The sequence below is a fragment of the Carlito syrichta genome, unplaced genomic scaffold (genome assembly GCF_000164805.1).
Source record: "Carlito syrichta isolate Samal-C Ts95f unplaced genomic scaffold, Tarsius_syrichta-2.0.1 Scaffold274385, whole genome shotgun sequence".
Taxonomy (NCBI): domain Eukaryota; kingdom Metazoa; phylum Chordata; class Mammalia; order Primates; family Tarsiidae; genus Carlito; species Carlito syrichta.
In genome coordinates, this window is record NW_007218481.1 from 53,918 (window position 1) to 66,446 (window position 12,529).

At 34.4% G+C, this 12,529-nt stretch overlaps 1 pseudogene; it reads right to left on the minus strand.

The window, feature by feature from the left end:
* Positions 1–1,291: 1,291 nt before the first annotated feature.
* LOC110595124 lies at positions 1,292–6,060 on the minus strand (annotated as a pseudogene).
* Positions 6,061–12,529: the final 6,469 nt, after the last annotated feature.

Genomic DNA, 12,529 nt, shown 5'->3' on the forward strand with positions numbered 1-12,529 from the left:
TCTTCTTCACACAGCATCCAGAGGGCTCCTGCTAAAATTTTATGCCACTTTTTTACCCACAGCCCTTACAGATCTCTTATCAAACTTTGAGTGATACTAAAGTCCTTAATGTGGTCTGTAAGTCAAACAGGATTCACTTATCACCTCTCTGACCTCATTGTCTTACCCTGTCACTCACTCCACTGCAGCAACATTAGAGTCCTTTCAAATAGCTAATATATCAGACTTGCTTGTACTTTAGGTATTTGTTCAGCTTTTTTAATTGACAAGAATATTCTTCTATAATATAGCTGCATGGCTACTTCCCTCATAATGAGGCTTTTGCTCAAGTGAGCACCCCCAGATTGTTCTGATCCCTTTTTCTCTGCTTTATTTTTCTTTTCTTTATAACTTACTTTGTGAAGCACTATATACTTTAGCTCTTTTTGTGTTCATTGTTTTTAGAATATTTATCCAACTAGAACATAGAACCCCACAGGGCAGGAATATATGAGTGTTTTACTTTGTTTCTAAAGAACATTGAATAGGGGCTTAGCACATAGAAGACACTCATAAATATTTTCTGATTATCTATCTATCTATAATCTATCTATCGATCTATCTATCTATCTCATCTACCTTGATAAATGCTTAGGTTAAGTAATAAGTCCTTAATGGTCTGGTTGGGCATAATAATGTAAGGAAAAGCATTTATTTTGTTGCTTTATAAAGGGAATTGATGAGGGACAAAAGAGGTAAACTAGAATTCAAGAAGCTGCCCTGATATTCGATGTAAGTCCTTCTGTTAAATTCCAAGATCATCAGTATATTCCACAAAGTCTCCCAAGCTGTTTGGTAGGAGTAGATATTTTGGAAGTTGAGGTGGGCATGTGTGAAAGGATAGGTGTGAGTTCAAGAGATATGAAACAAAATAAAGGCATTTAAAAAGTGACATCAGTAAGGTATCAGGCTAGTAAACTCCAAGCCTTTATTCATCCACAAATAAATAAAGTAAGCAATATGCAAAGTAGAATTACTTTATGAAAACCACAGGGTCAAGTGGAGAAGCTACAGCACCAGGCTAAATTAAAACCAAAAAGGGATTCCAGAGAAAGGTATAGGAAAATTTCCAGCATTTTAAACACTTGTCTGTGCCCACCTCTCCCTCATGCCTGGCATAGTTTGGCACAGCCAGGAGGAAACATGCTATGTCAGGATTCCTCCCTTGGGATGAAAATAAAACAGCGGACTTGGTGCCCAAAACTCTAGTGTGTCTGGTGGTCGACCAAGAGATAGATTTGTCTTGCCTTACTCAGAACACTGACACAACTGGTGGCATAATAAGAAATCTGCTGAAAACAGACACAAGCACTGCAGCAGGCAGACACCAAGTGCGCAAAAATATAACAAACTTCTGAGATGAAGCAGGGAACAGCTGCTTAGGGAATTTGAGACTGAGAGTTAAAAGCATATGAACAAGAACAGGGAAGACATATCTCCCCAAAAGGTTTGAGAAGTCCTAGAAACTCCACTGAGCTGATTGGTGGAAGTCTTTCCTTGCATAAAACCAGTTTAAAATAACTGGGAGAGGTAGTTGGTTATTCAAACACACAAATCTCAAAAAAGAATTATAAAGCATACAAAAAAGAGAGAAAAATGCTTCAATAAAAGGAATAAAATAGAGCCCCAGAAAATGACCCTACGGAAACAGAGATATATAAACTACTGTACAAAGAATTTAAAATAACTGTCTTAAAAATACTCAATAGGTTAAAAGAGAACACAGACAGACAACTAAAAAACATCAGAAAAATGGCACATGAACAAAAGGAGAATATCAACAAAGCAACAGGACCTACATAAAGGAACCAAATAGAAATTATGGAGCTGAAAAATGCAATACCTGAACTGAAAAATTTCACTGAGAGATACAATAGTCTAGACCATGCAGCTAAAAGAATCAATGAGTTAAAGACAGCATATATTCAAACATGAACATTTAATACACAAGAGAAGAAACTCAATACGTTAACAAACACAGGGGAAAATGTTTAATCTTACTGGTGGCCAAAGTCATACAAATTAGAATATAGTTAACACTGAAAGGAAACTGCTTGTCAGACATGGTTCTAAGAACATGTCACCAATTAATTAGTTCAATTATCACAATGATCTCATTGAACTGATATTACTATCATTACAGTCTCCATTGGATCAATGAAGATCTGATAGGTGGTAAGTCATAAAACTTGTTTATAAAATCAAGGCAATTTGGTCTCAGAGACCATATCTATAGCCAGTCTGCAATTCTGCCTTCCTAAGCTATATCCTCTTCTGTCTTGAGTAACTGTCCTTAAACTAAACATTTATAATACTTAGCATATGCCAAGCAAATGCAAATTTGGGCATTTATCTCAGAGAAATGGAAACTTATGTTCACCCCAAATCTTCTATATATCAGCTTTATTTGTTATAGTCAAAAACTGGGAACAACCAAATTGACGAACCCATTTGAGGACTGGACTCCAGGCAAAGGACATCTAATGATGAACCACCCAGGTGCCCTGGGGATATCGCAACTTTAATAGTTGTTCTAATACAAGTTCTGTAAGATTATGAGGCAATTATGCTAATTTTTCTGGACCATTTATCAGAAAAAGCACTTTTAAAAGGGCACTATTTTCATACCTCTTTAAATAGACTCCAGTTTTTGTCTTTTTTTTGAGAAACTATTTATTTGAAAATTTTATCTTTAGCTATTTTGCTATCTTGTGTTCAAAGAGGGAAGGGAAAAAACCTCCTTGGTACCATAACCCAGGAAACTTAGACTGTATCAAAAGAAGTGGAATAGGAAAATTAGGACAACGGTCACTTCTGTCCTTCTGAATTCTTCTGCTGTTTATATGCCCTGAGTGCCAACTCCACTCTTAAGCTTCTGTTACCTAAGACAGCGTATTTGAAGTCATTGAGTCAGAGGAGCAAAAAGAAAAAAAAAATAACAAAAGTGAACAAAGTCTCAGAAATGTATGGGACACTAGCAAGCAGACCAACATATGCATTAGAGAAATTAATGAAGAAGAGAGAGAGAAAGGGGAAGATCGCTTATTTGAAGGAACAATGATCCAGAACTTCTCAAATCTGAGGAAATAAATGAACACAAAAATTCAAAAAGCTCAATATACTTCAACTAGAATAAACCCAAGAAGACCAACACAGAGACACATTATAAACAGTCAAAGACAGAGAAGGAATCTTAAAAACAATGAGAGAAAAGTGATTAATTACAAACAATGAAGCATAAGATTATCAGCATATTTTTCAGCAGAAAACTTTCAAATCATAAGACAATAGGTTGATATATTCAAAATGCTGCAAGAAGAGGAAAACATAAACTAAGTATATCTGGCAAAAAATATTCTTCAAAATGAAAGTGAAATTAAGACCACCAGATTAAAAAAAGAAGCTGAGAGAGTTTGTTATTAGAACTGCTTTATAAAAACATTTTGAAGAGGGTTCTTTAAGTTGAAATAAAAGGATGACAGACAGCAACACAAAGGCATACAAAAATATAAAGTTCTTTGGTTAAAAAAAAGTACATAGAAAAGTATAGTAACCTACATTATTATAATTTTGGCAGATAAATTTACTTCACTTGTGTATGTAATTTAAATGACAAAATGTGGAAAACACAGTAACTCTATGTTAATGAGTATACAGTGTATAAAGGTATAATTTGTTACATCAGTAGCATAAAGTGGTGGCAGACTTTTACTGTAAAAGAGTACAATTTTCCCATCACGTTGAAGTTAAATTGTTATCAGTTTAAATAGATAGCTAAAACTTTAAGATGTTTTCTGTAATCCCTATAGTAACCACAATGAAAATATCTATTGAGTAGACACAAAATAAAATAGGAGGAAAATAAAAATAAGTTATGAAAAAAATAAGTAAAACACAGAAGAAGGCAATAAGAGAAGAAAGGAGGGACAAAGAAAGCTATAAGAAATTTTTAAGATGAACAAAATGTTGTCATTTTGTTCAAAGTTCTTCTCTATGAGTAATTACTTTAAATGTGACAATTAAAATCCTCAATCAAAAGACATAGGTTGACTGAATGGATTTTTAAAACGTATCAAACTACATGCTTTCTACAAGATGCTCCCTTTAGATTTAAGGATGCAAATAGACTGAAATTGAAAGAATGGAAAAAGGCATTCTGTAAACATGCTAACCAAAAGAGCACAGAGGTGTCTACACTAATATCAGGTAAACTGTAAGTTAAAAGCTGTTAGAGACAAAGAAGGACATTATATAATGATAAAAGGGTCAACTGACCAAAAAGATGTAACAGTTGTAAATACTTAAGCACCAAACACCAGAGTTTCTAAATATATTAAACAAAATTGACATAATTGAAGGAAGAAACAAACAGCCATACATTAATAGTAGGAGACTTTAATATCATATTTTAAATAATGGATAAAACAACCAGACAAAAGATCAATAAAGAAATAAAGGACTTGAACAACACTACAGATCAATTTTGCCTAACAGATACACAGAATATTCCATTCAACAATCATAGGCTACACATGCTTCTCAAGTGCATATGCAATATTGTACAGAACAAACGACACGTTAGACTACAAAACAAATCTGAACATATTTTTAAAGATTAAAATTATACAAACTATGTTTCTAATTGAATCATGGAGAATAGAATATCTGAATAGACAAGTAACTAAAAAAGAGAATTAATCGATAATCAAACCCCTCCCTCAAAAAAGAAAAACCTTGGTGAAGGTGAGTTCACTGGTGAACTCTAACAAACATTTAAAGAAGAATTAATACCAATCCTTTCAAGCTTATCAAAAAGTTAGAGGAGATAATATTTCCAAGTTCATTTTATAAGGCCAGAAATTCCCTAATAACAAAACTAAATAACGACACTATAAGAAAACAGCACACCAATATCCCTGGTATTAATGCAAAAATACTCAACAAAAAATTAGCAACTAAATTCAATAAATCTAAGACCTGAAACGGTGAAACTGCTACATTGGAAAAATATTCCAGAAATTTCTCAAAGACATACAAATGGCCAAGAAATTTATTTAAAAATGCTCAACATAACTAATCATCAGAGAAATGCAAATCAAAATCACAATGAGTTATCATCTCACTTCAGTTAAAATGTTTTTTATTTTAAAAAAAAGATAGAATAATGGATGCTGGTGAGCATTTAGACAAAGGGAAACTCTCATGCATACACTGTAAGTGGGGATGTAAATTAGTACAGCCACTATGGAAAACAACACGGAGGTTCCTCAAAAAAACTAAAAATAGAACTACTGTATGATCCAGCAATTCTACTACTGGGTATATAACCACAAGAAAGGAAATAAATTGGAAAGACATCTGTATCACCTTGTTTATTGTAGCACTGTTCACAATAGCTAAAATATGAAATCAACCTATCAGCAGATGAATGGTTAAGGAAAATGTAGTATATATAAATAATTTATTTAGCCATGAAATAATTATATCCTGTCCTTTTTCAGCAATATGAATGGAGCTGGAGTTCACTATACTAAATGAAATAAGTCAAGTACAGAAAGACAAACATCTTATGTTCTCACTCATATGTGGGAGCTAAAAACATGAATCTCATGAAGATACTGAGTAGATTGGTGGTTACCAGAGGCCGAGAAGGGTACATGGGGAATGAGAGAGCTTGATTAAAAAGTACAAATATCCACCCTGGTTTCTGCCGCCATAGTCTCCTGACCGTCCATATCCATATCCATATCCTCCAGGTCGGCTGTCATATCTGCTGCTCCCATAGCCTTGGTCCCCACCACCTCTAGAGTAGCCACGACCACGGACCCCCAAAGCAATCCCCGGTTCCCCGGGCAGACTTGCCTGCATGGTCAACACGGATCTGGCGACCGTCCAGGGACTCTCCATTCATGGCTCTCATGGCATCTGAGGCATGAAGGTGATAAAGCCAAAACCCCAGGATCGCTGACCGCTACTCAGGAGGAAATTACAGAGACAATTATGACAACTGAGATGAGACATGCACACATAACGTAGATACACAAGGAATAACACTTCTGATCCAGGATCGTCCTTCCAAAATGGCTGTATTCATAAAAGATTTTTGGAGCTGCACTGAAACATCTGTTTTTATTACACCAACTTCTATTTTTCCATTGTGCTCCCAAGGTAGCTTATTAAAGACCTTTTAGAAAGCTCCATGTGTTTTTAAATTTTTTCTCTCCCATTTAAAGACAAATTCTAGGACATTTGTAGAGTCTGGGTATTTTTTCTTTGATGAGTTTTTTAGTTTAGGATTATTGGTTCTAGCAATAATGGGTTCTGGCACGTTTGGCCAGACTGATAAAAATTAAATTTGTATCAAGGGACATTTAAGAAAATTCTGTATACAATGTTTATTATGGTTATGAAGCAATTTCAAAATGTACCTATAAGAAATCTGCATCAAGAACATGGTTACCTAGGGGCGTTTTTTTTACTCAAGATCACCAACCTGGTTATATAGAAGAGCTTCTTAAAAATGTATGTGAATGTCATTTTTTAAAAATACTGGAAAAAAATATTCTGTTGTGTTTCATATAGTGTTTAGGATGTCCTTCACGGAGCTGATTAAAAAGTTGAAACCTGAAAAAAAACAAACAAAAAAAAGTACAAATATGCCGGGCTCGGTGGTTCAGCCTGTAATCCCGCTCCTTGGGAGGCTGAGGTGAGTGGATTGCCTGAGCCCGCGGTTCGAGACCCACCTGGGCAAATTGGTGAGACCTCATCTCTACAATAAATCAAAAAATTAGCCGGGTGTGGTAGTGTGCGCTTGTAGTTCCAGCTACTTGGAAGGCTGAGGCGGAAGGATCGCCAGAGCCCATCAGGTCGAGGCTGTGGTGGCCGGGAGGGGCCACTGCACTGTGGGCGACAGAGTGAGACTCCAACTCAAAAAAAAAAAATACAAATATACAATTTGATAGAAGAAATAAGACCTGGTGTTTGATATATCTGTAAAGTGACTATAGTTTACAATAATCTATTATATATTTCAAATAGCTAGAAGACAGTAATTTGGATGTGTCTAGCATAAAGTAAAGACAAATATTTAAGGTGATGGATATTCCAATTAAATTTATTTGACCTTTACAAATTATATGAATATATTGAATTATCACACATACCCTGAAAATATTTACATCTATTACATAGCAATGAAAATAAAATAAAAGCCTACATTGAAATGTCACTTCATATACATTAGGTTAGTTCACATAAAAGAAATGTCAAAAACTTGGAACTATTGGAACCCTGTGGACTGTTGGTAGGATTGTAAAATAGTGCAACACTTTGGCAGTTCCTCAAAAAATTGTAAATAGAACTACTACATAATCCAACATTCCCTCTTCTGAATATATAGTGAAAATAATTAAAATCTGAGTCTTGAAGAGATATTGCACACTCATCTTCATAGTAAAACTATTTGTAATAGCCAAGAGGTGGAAGCAACCCAAATGTCAATTGACAGAATAATGACAATGTGGTATATACATAGAGCAGCCTTAAAAAATAAGGAAATCTTGTCACATACTACAATATGGTGGTATCTTAAGGACTTGATGCTTAGTGAAATAAGTCTGCCACAAAACAACAAATACTGTATGAATCCATTCTATGAGATATGTAAATAAGTCAAAGTCATAGAAACAGAAAGTACAATGTTGAAGAAAAGGGGAGTTACTGTTTAATGGTGTGGTGTTATGCTGTAGATAATGATTTTCATCCAGGGTTTCCTAGCTCATAACTCCTGTAGCCCTTTTTACAGTTTTTGTTATGATGTTGGGTGTGTTAGGCCTTAGGAACAGGCCTCAGAAGCAAAATCTCTTCGACCTTCTTTAGCCCTCCTGTTGCCTGCCCCAAGTGATTGTGGGTCTTACGACCCATCCCAAAGAGTCTCATCTTATACACTGGGGGGAGTCATGAAACTTCTATAAAAACCCAAGAGAACTGTGTTTAGAGAACTTCTGGATAGCTGAACAAGTGAAGGTTCCTTGAGGGTGGCACACCCAGGAGAACATGGAATCTTTGTGTCCCTTCTTTCATACCTCCCCCTACATGCCTCTTCATCTGTATCCATTGGGCTATCCTTTATAATAAACTGATAAATGTAAGTAAATGTTTCCCTGAGTTCTGTGAGCTGCTCCCACAAATTAATCAACCTTGAAAAAGAGGATTGTGGAAACCCCAATTTGAAGCCTGTGTGTCAGAAGTTCCAGAGATCTGGACTTGTGACTGGTGCCTGGGGGGAGGAGTGCAGTCGTGTGGATTGAGCCCTCACTCTGTGGGATCTGACAGTATCTCCAGGGGGATAGTTTTAGAACTGAATTGGAGGACACCCAGCTGGTGTCTGCTGCTTGGTGGTGGGGAGAAACCCCTCATTTGGTCACAGAAGTGGTCTTCTGTGTTGATGATTGTTGTGGTGTGAGAGCAGAGGGAAAAACTCGATTTGGGAGAGTTTTCCCTGAAAGGAAATGGGTATAGAGTCTGATTCATTCAAGATAAAAATGTCTAAAGATTTGATTAACAACAATATGAATATACTTAACACCAGTGAACTGTAAACTTAGAAATGGTTAAGATGGTAAATTTTATGTTAAAATGTGTTGTAAAATTTACCATTTTAAGCTTTTCCTTCTGCAGATAGCTCTCTAATACAAAGCAAAAATGCCAAATCTTACCAATTTTATGTAACATAGTACTGGAAATCCTAGCCAGTTCAACTCGACAAGAAAAATAAAAGGCATTCATGTCTGAAAGAAAGAAGTAAAATTGTCTTTGTTAGCAGATGATATGATTCATATGTAGAAACCCCTAAAGATTCCATGAAAAATTGAACTAATGAATGAATTCAGTAAAGTTGCAGGATACATTGTCAACATAGAACTATTAGTAGCATTTCTTTAAACCAACAATTAAGTATCCAAGAAGGAAATCAAGAACACAATCCTACTTATAGTATCATCTAAAACAATGTTTAACCAAGGAGGTAAAATATCTGTACACAGAAACTATACAACAATTAAATAAGTTGAAGAAGATATAAATAAATGAAAAACTATCCCATGTCTATGAATTTTGATAATTAATATTGTCCATAATATCCAAAAGTGATCTACAGATTCAATGCAATCTCTAAATTTCAATGATGTTTTTCACAGAAATAGAAAAAACAATCCTGAAATCCGTATGGAACCACAAAAGACTCTGAATAATCAAAGAAATCGTGAGAAAGAAAAACAAAGCTGAAGGTTTAAAATTATACTACAAAGCAATAGTAATCAAAACAATATGGTACTGTTATTAAAACACACACATAGACAAAACAGACTAGTGATCTAAGGAATAAAAACACACATATGCAGTCAACTAATTTCTGGCAAGGACACCAAGAATACACACCGGGGAAAAGGTAGTCTTCAATGCATGGTGCTGGGGAAAAGTGGATAACCACATGCAGAGGAATAAAATTTGGACTTTATCTTAAACCATACACAAAAAATAAATTAAAAAATAGATTAAATACATAAACATAAGAACTAAAATTATAAAACTTTTAGAAGAAAACATAGGGAGCAAGTTTATTGACATTGGTCTTAGCAATGAATTTATGGATATGACACCAAAAACACAGGCAACAAAGGCAAAAATAAACAAGTGGGACCACATCAAACAAAAAAACTTCTGCACAGGAAAAATAACCAATAAAATGAAAAAACAACCTATTAAATCAAAAAAAGTCTTTGAAAATTATATATTTAATAAGGGGTTAATATCTAAAATATGCAAGGAACTCATACAACTCAATGGCAAAAAAACAACAAAAATGGCAAATAATCTGATTAAAAAGTGAACAAAAGTGTTGAATAGACATTTTTCTGATGAAGACATACAGATGGCAAGTAAGTATATTAAAAAGTGCTCGACATCACTAGTCACAGAAAAACGATGATAAAACCACAATGAAATATCACCTCACACCTGTTAGAATGACCATTATCAAAAAAGCAAAAGGTAAGTGTTGGCAAGGATGTGGAGAAAGAGGAATGCTTGTACTATTGGTGGGAATGTAAATTGGTACCACCTCTAGGGAAAACAATATAGTGGTTCCTCAAAATATTAAAAATAGAACTACTGTATGATTCAGCTTCTGTATTATCTAGATATACTATTTCTAAAGGAAATGAAATCAGTATGTCAAAGATATATCTGCACTCCCATGTTCGTTGTAGCATTGTTCACAATAGACAGGTTATTGAAACAACCTGTGTCCACTGAAAGATGAATTAATACAGAAAATGAATTAATAAAAGTCATGTGCCACAAAAAGACATTTCAGTCAATGACGGAAAGGTCATTAGTTATGATGGTTATGACTTATGGTCACTACAGAGCATGAAATTGTTTTCCACTTTAAATTAACAGCTAGAAAACTTAGAGTCATATTTTTGCTTCTTCCAAGGCTGTACTTTCTATGTTTTAACTTAATATATTTTTAAATTTTTTCTCTACCCATTTTCTTTTTGCCTTAATTTTTTCAAATTTAAAATATTATACACAATGATGATCCCATAAAATTATAACACTATACTTTTACTGTGCCTTTTATATGTTTAGATGCACAGATACTATTGATTTACAATTGTATTCAGTACAGTAGCATGCCGTATGAGTCTGTAGCCTAAGAACAATAGTTTATACCATTTAACCTAGATGTGTAGTAGGCTACAATATCTAGGTTTCTGTAAGTACACTTTATGATGTTTGCAAAACAATGAAATTGCCTAACAGTCATTTCTCAGAACATATTTCTATCTTTTAACGTTGCATGACTCTACCCTGATCCTCAAATTTCTCCATTGTTAAATGGGGAAAAATAATACATATTTCATCATCTTTAAAAACATGTTTGAACTTTGGACATTTAGATAATCTTGATTTATATCTTTATTTTTGTAATAATTTTTGAAACTACAGAAGAACTTACTAGGTCATAGTCTAGTCCCTGAAATGTGCGTACAAAAATTTGCCCTTGTTTTTCTTTATTTCTTTATTGTGGTAAAAACATATAACATAAAATTTATGTTTTTAAATTGAAATTATATATTTAAGATGTGCAGTGTGATGTTTTGATATAAATATACATAGTGAACTGATGACTACAGTCAAGCTGATTAGCATATCTATGTCTTCACATGGTTACTATTTATTTATTTATTTACTTTTATTTTTTATTATAAAGATGTGGGGTACAATTCAGAGTTAGGTATACAAACATTGATTAGGCAAGTACCCTCGTTGATGAGATATACCCCTCCCTCCCCTAGCAGTTTCCCTCAACTGCCAATCTCACTCCCCTCCCCTGACAGTTTCCCATTACTGCCAAACTCTTTCTTATAGTATTATAATTGTTCAAGGTCCACTTATGAGTGAGAACATCACATAGTTACCTTTTAAACGGTGAGAATACTCAAGATCTACCCTCTTAGCAAATTTCAAACATATGATACACTATTATTAACTAACTATAGTCCCCATGCTATAATTAGATCGCTAGAAATTATTCATACTGTGTAACTGAAACTTTATACCCTTTGACTAACATCTCTCATTTCTCCCCTCTTTTCATAACTACCACTATAATTTTTGCTTCTATGAAGTCAGCTTCTTAATATTCTACATATAAATAAGATCATGCAGTAATATCCTTTCTGTGTCTGGTTTATTTCATTTAGCATAATGTCTTCCAGATTCAACCATATTGTCACAAATGGCAGAGTTTCTTCTTTCTGAAGACTGAATAATTCCATTGTATACACGTAGTAAGGTAAGTTGGCCTAGGTGATGTAACTAGCTGTGGAAAAAAGAGGTGATAAACCCAGGACTGTTTGACTCCTGAGCAAAGTACTCTTAAGCATTATGAAACAGTGTAGGGAACATTTATTGAGTATATACTATATGCCAAACACTAAGTTCTTTAAATATGTTATCTCTTTTCATTCTTATAACAAACCTATGATGTAGATTGGTACAAATATCCATATCTTACTGATAAACAAATCTCTGTTATTAAGGATATTATTTGCCATTGAAACAAAGGCATGGTGTCATTAGCAGGAACAATTATACTCTCCACAACCAATTGGCTGGTTACGACTTTATGGTCACTGTAGACCATAAAATTAATTCTGTTCTCCACTTTAAACAGATTGCTAGAAAACTTAGAGTTATATTTGTACTTCATCTAAGAATGTTTCTTCTGTATTTTAACTTTGTTTTTTTGTGTTTTTTTATCAATATTTTTTATTTTGATATTGTGGGGTACAGTTAAGGGTTAGGTATACAAATATGCTTCATTCAGGCCCCCTTGTTGATAACAGGTGTCTCCCCTTCCCCAGTCAGATGTTTACTACCATTAGTCCCATCCCCCCCCCCCCCCCCCCCCCCCCCCCCC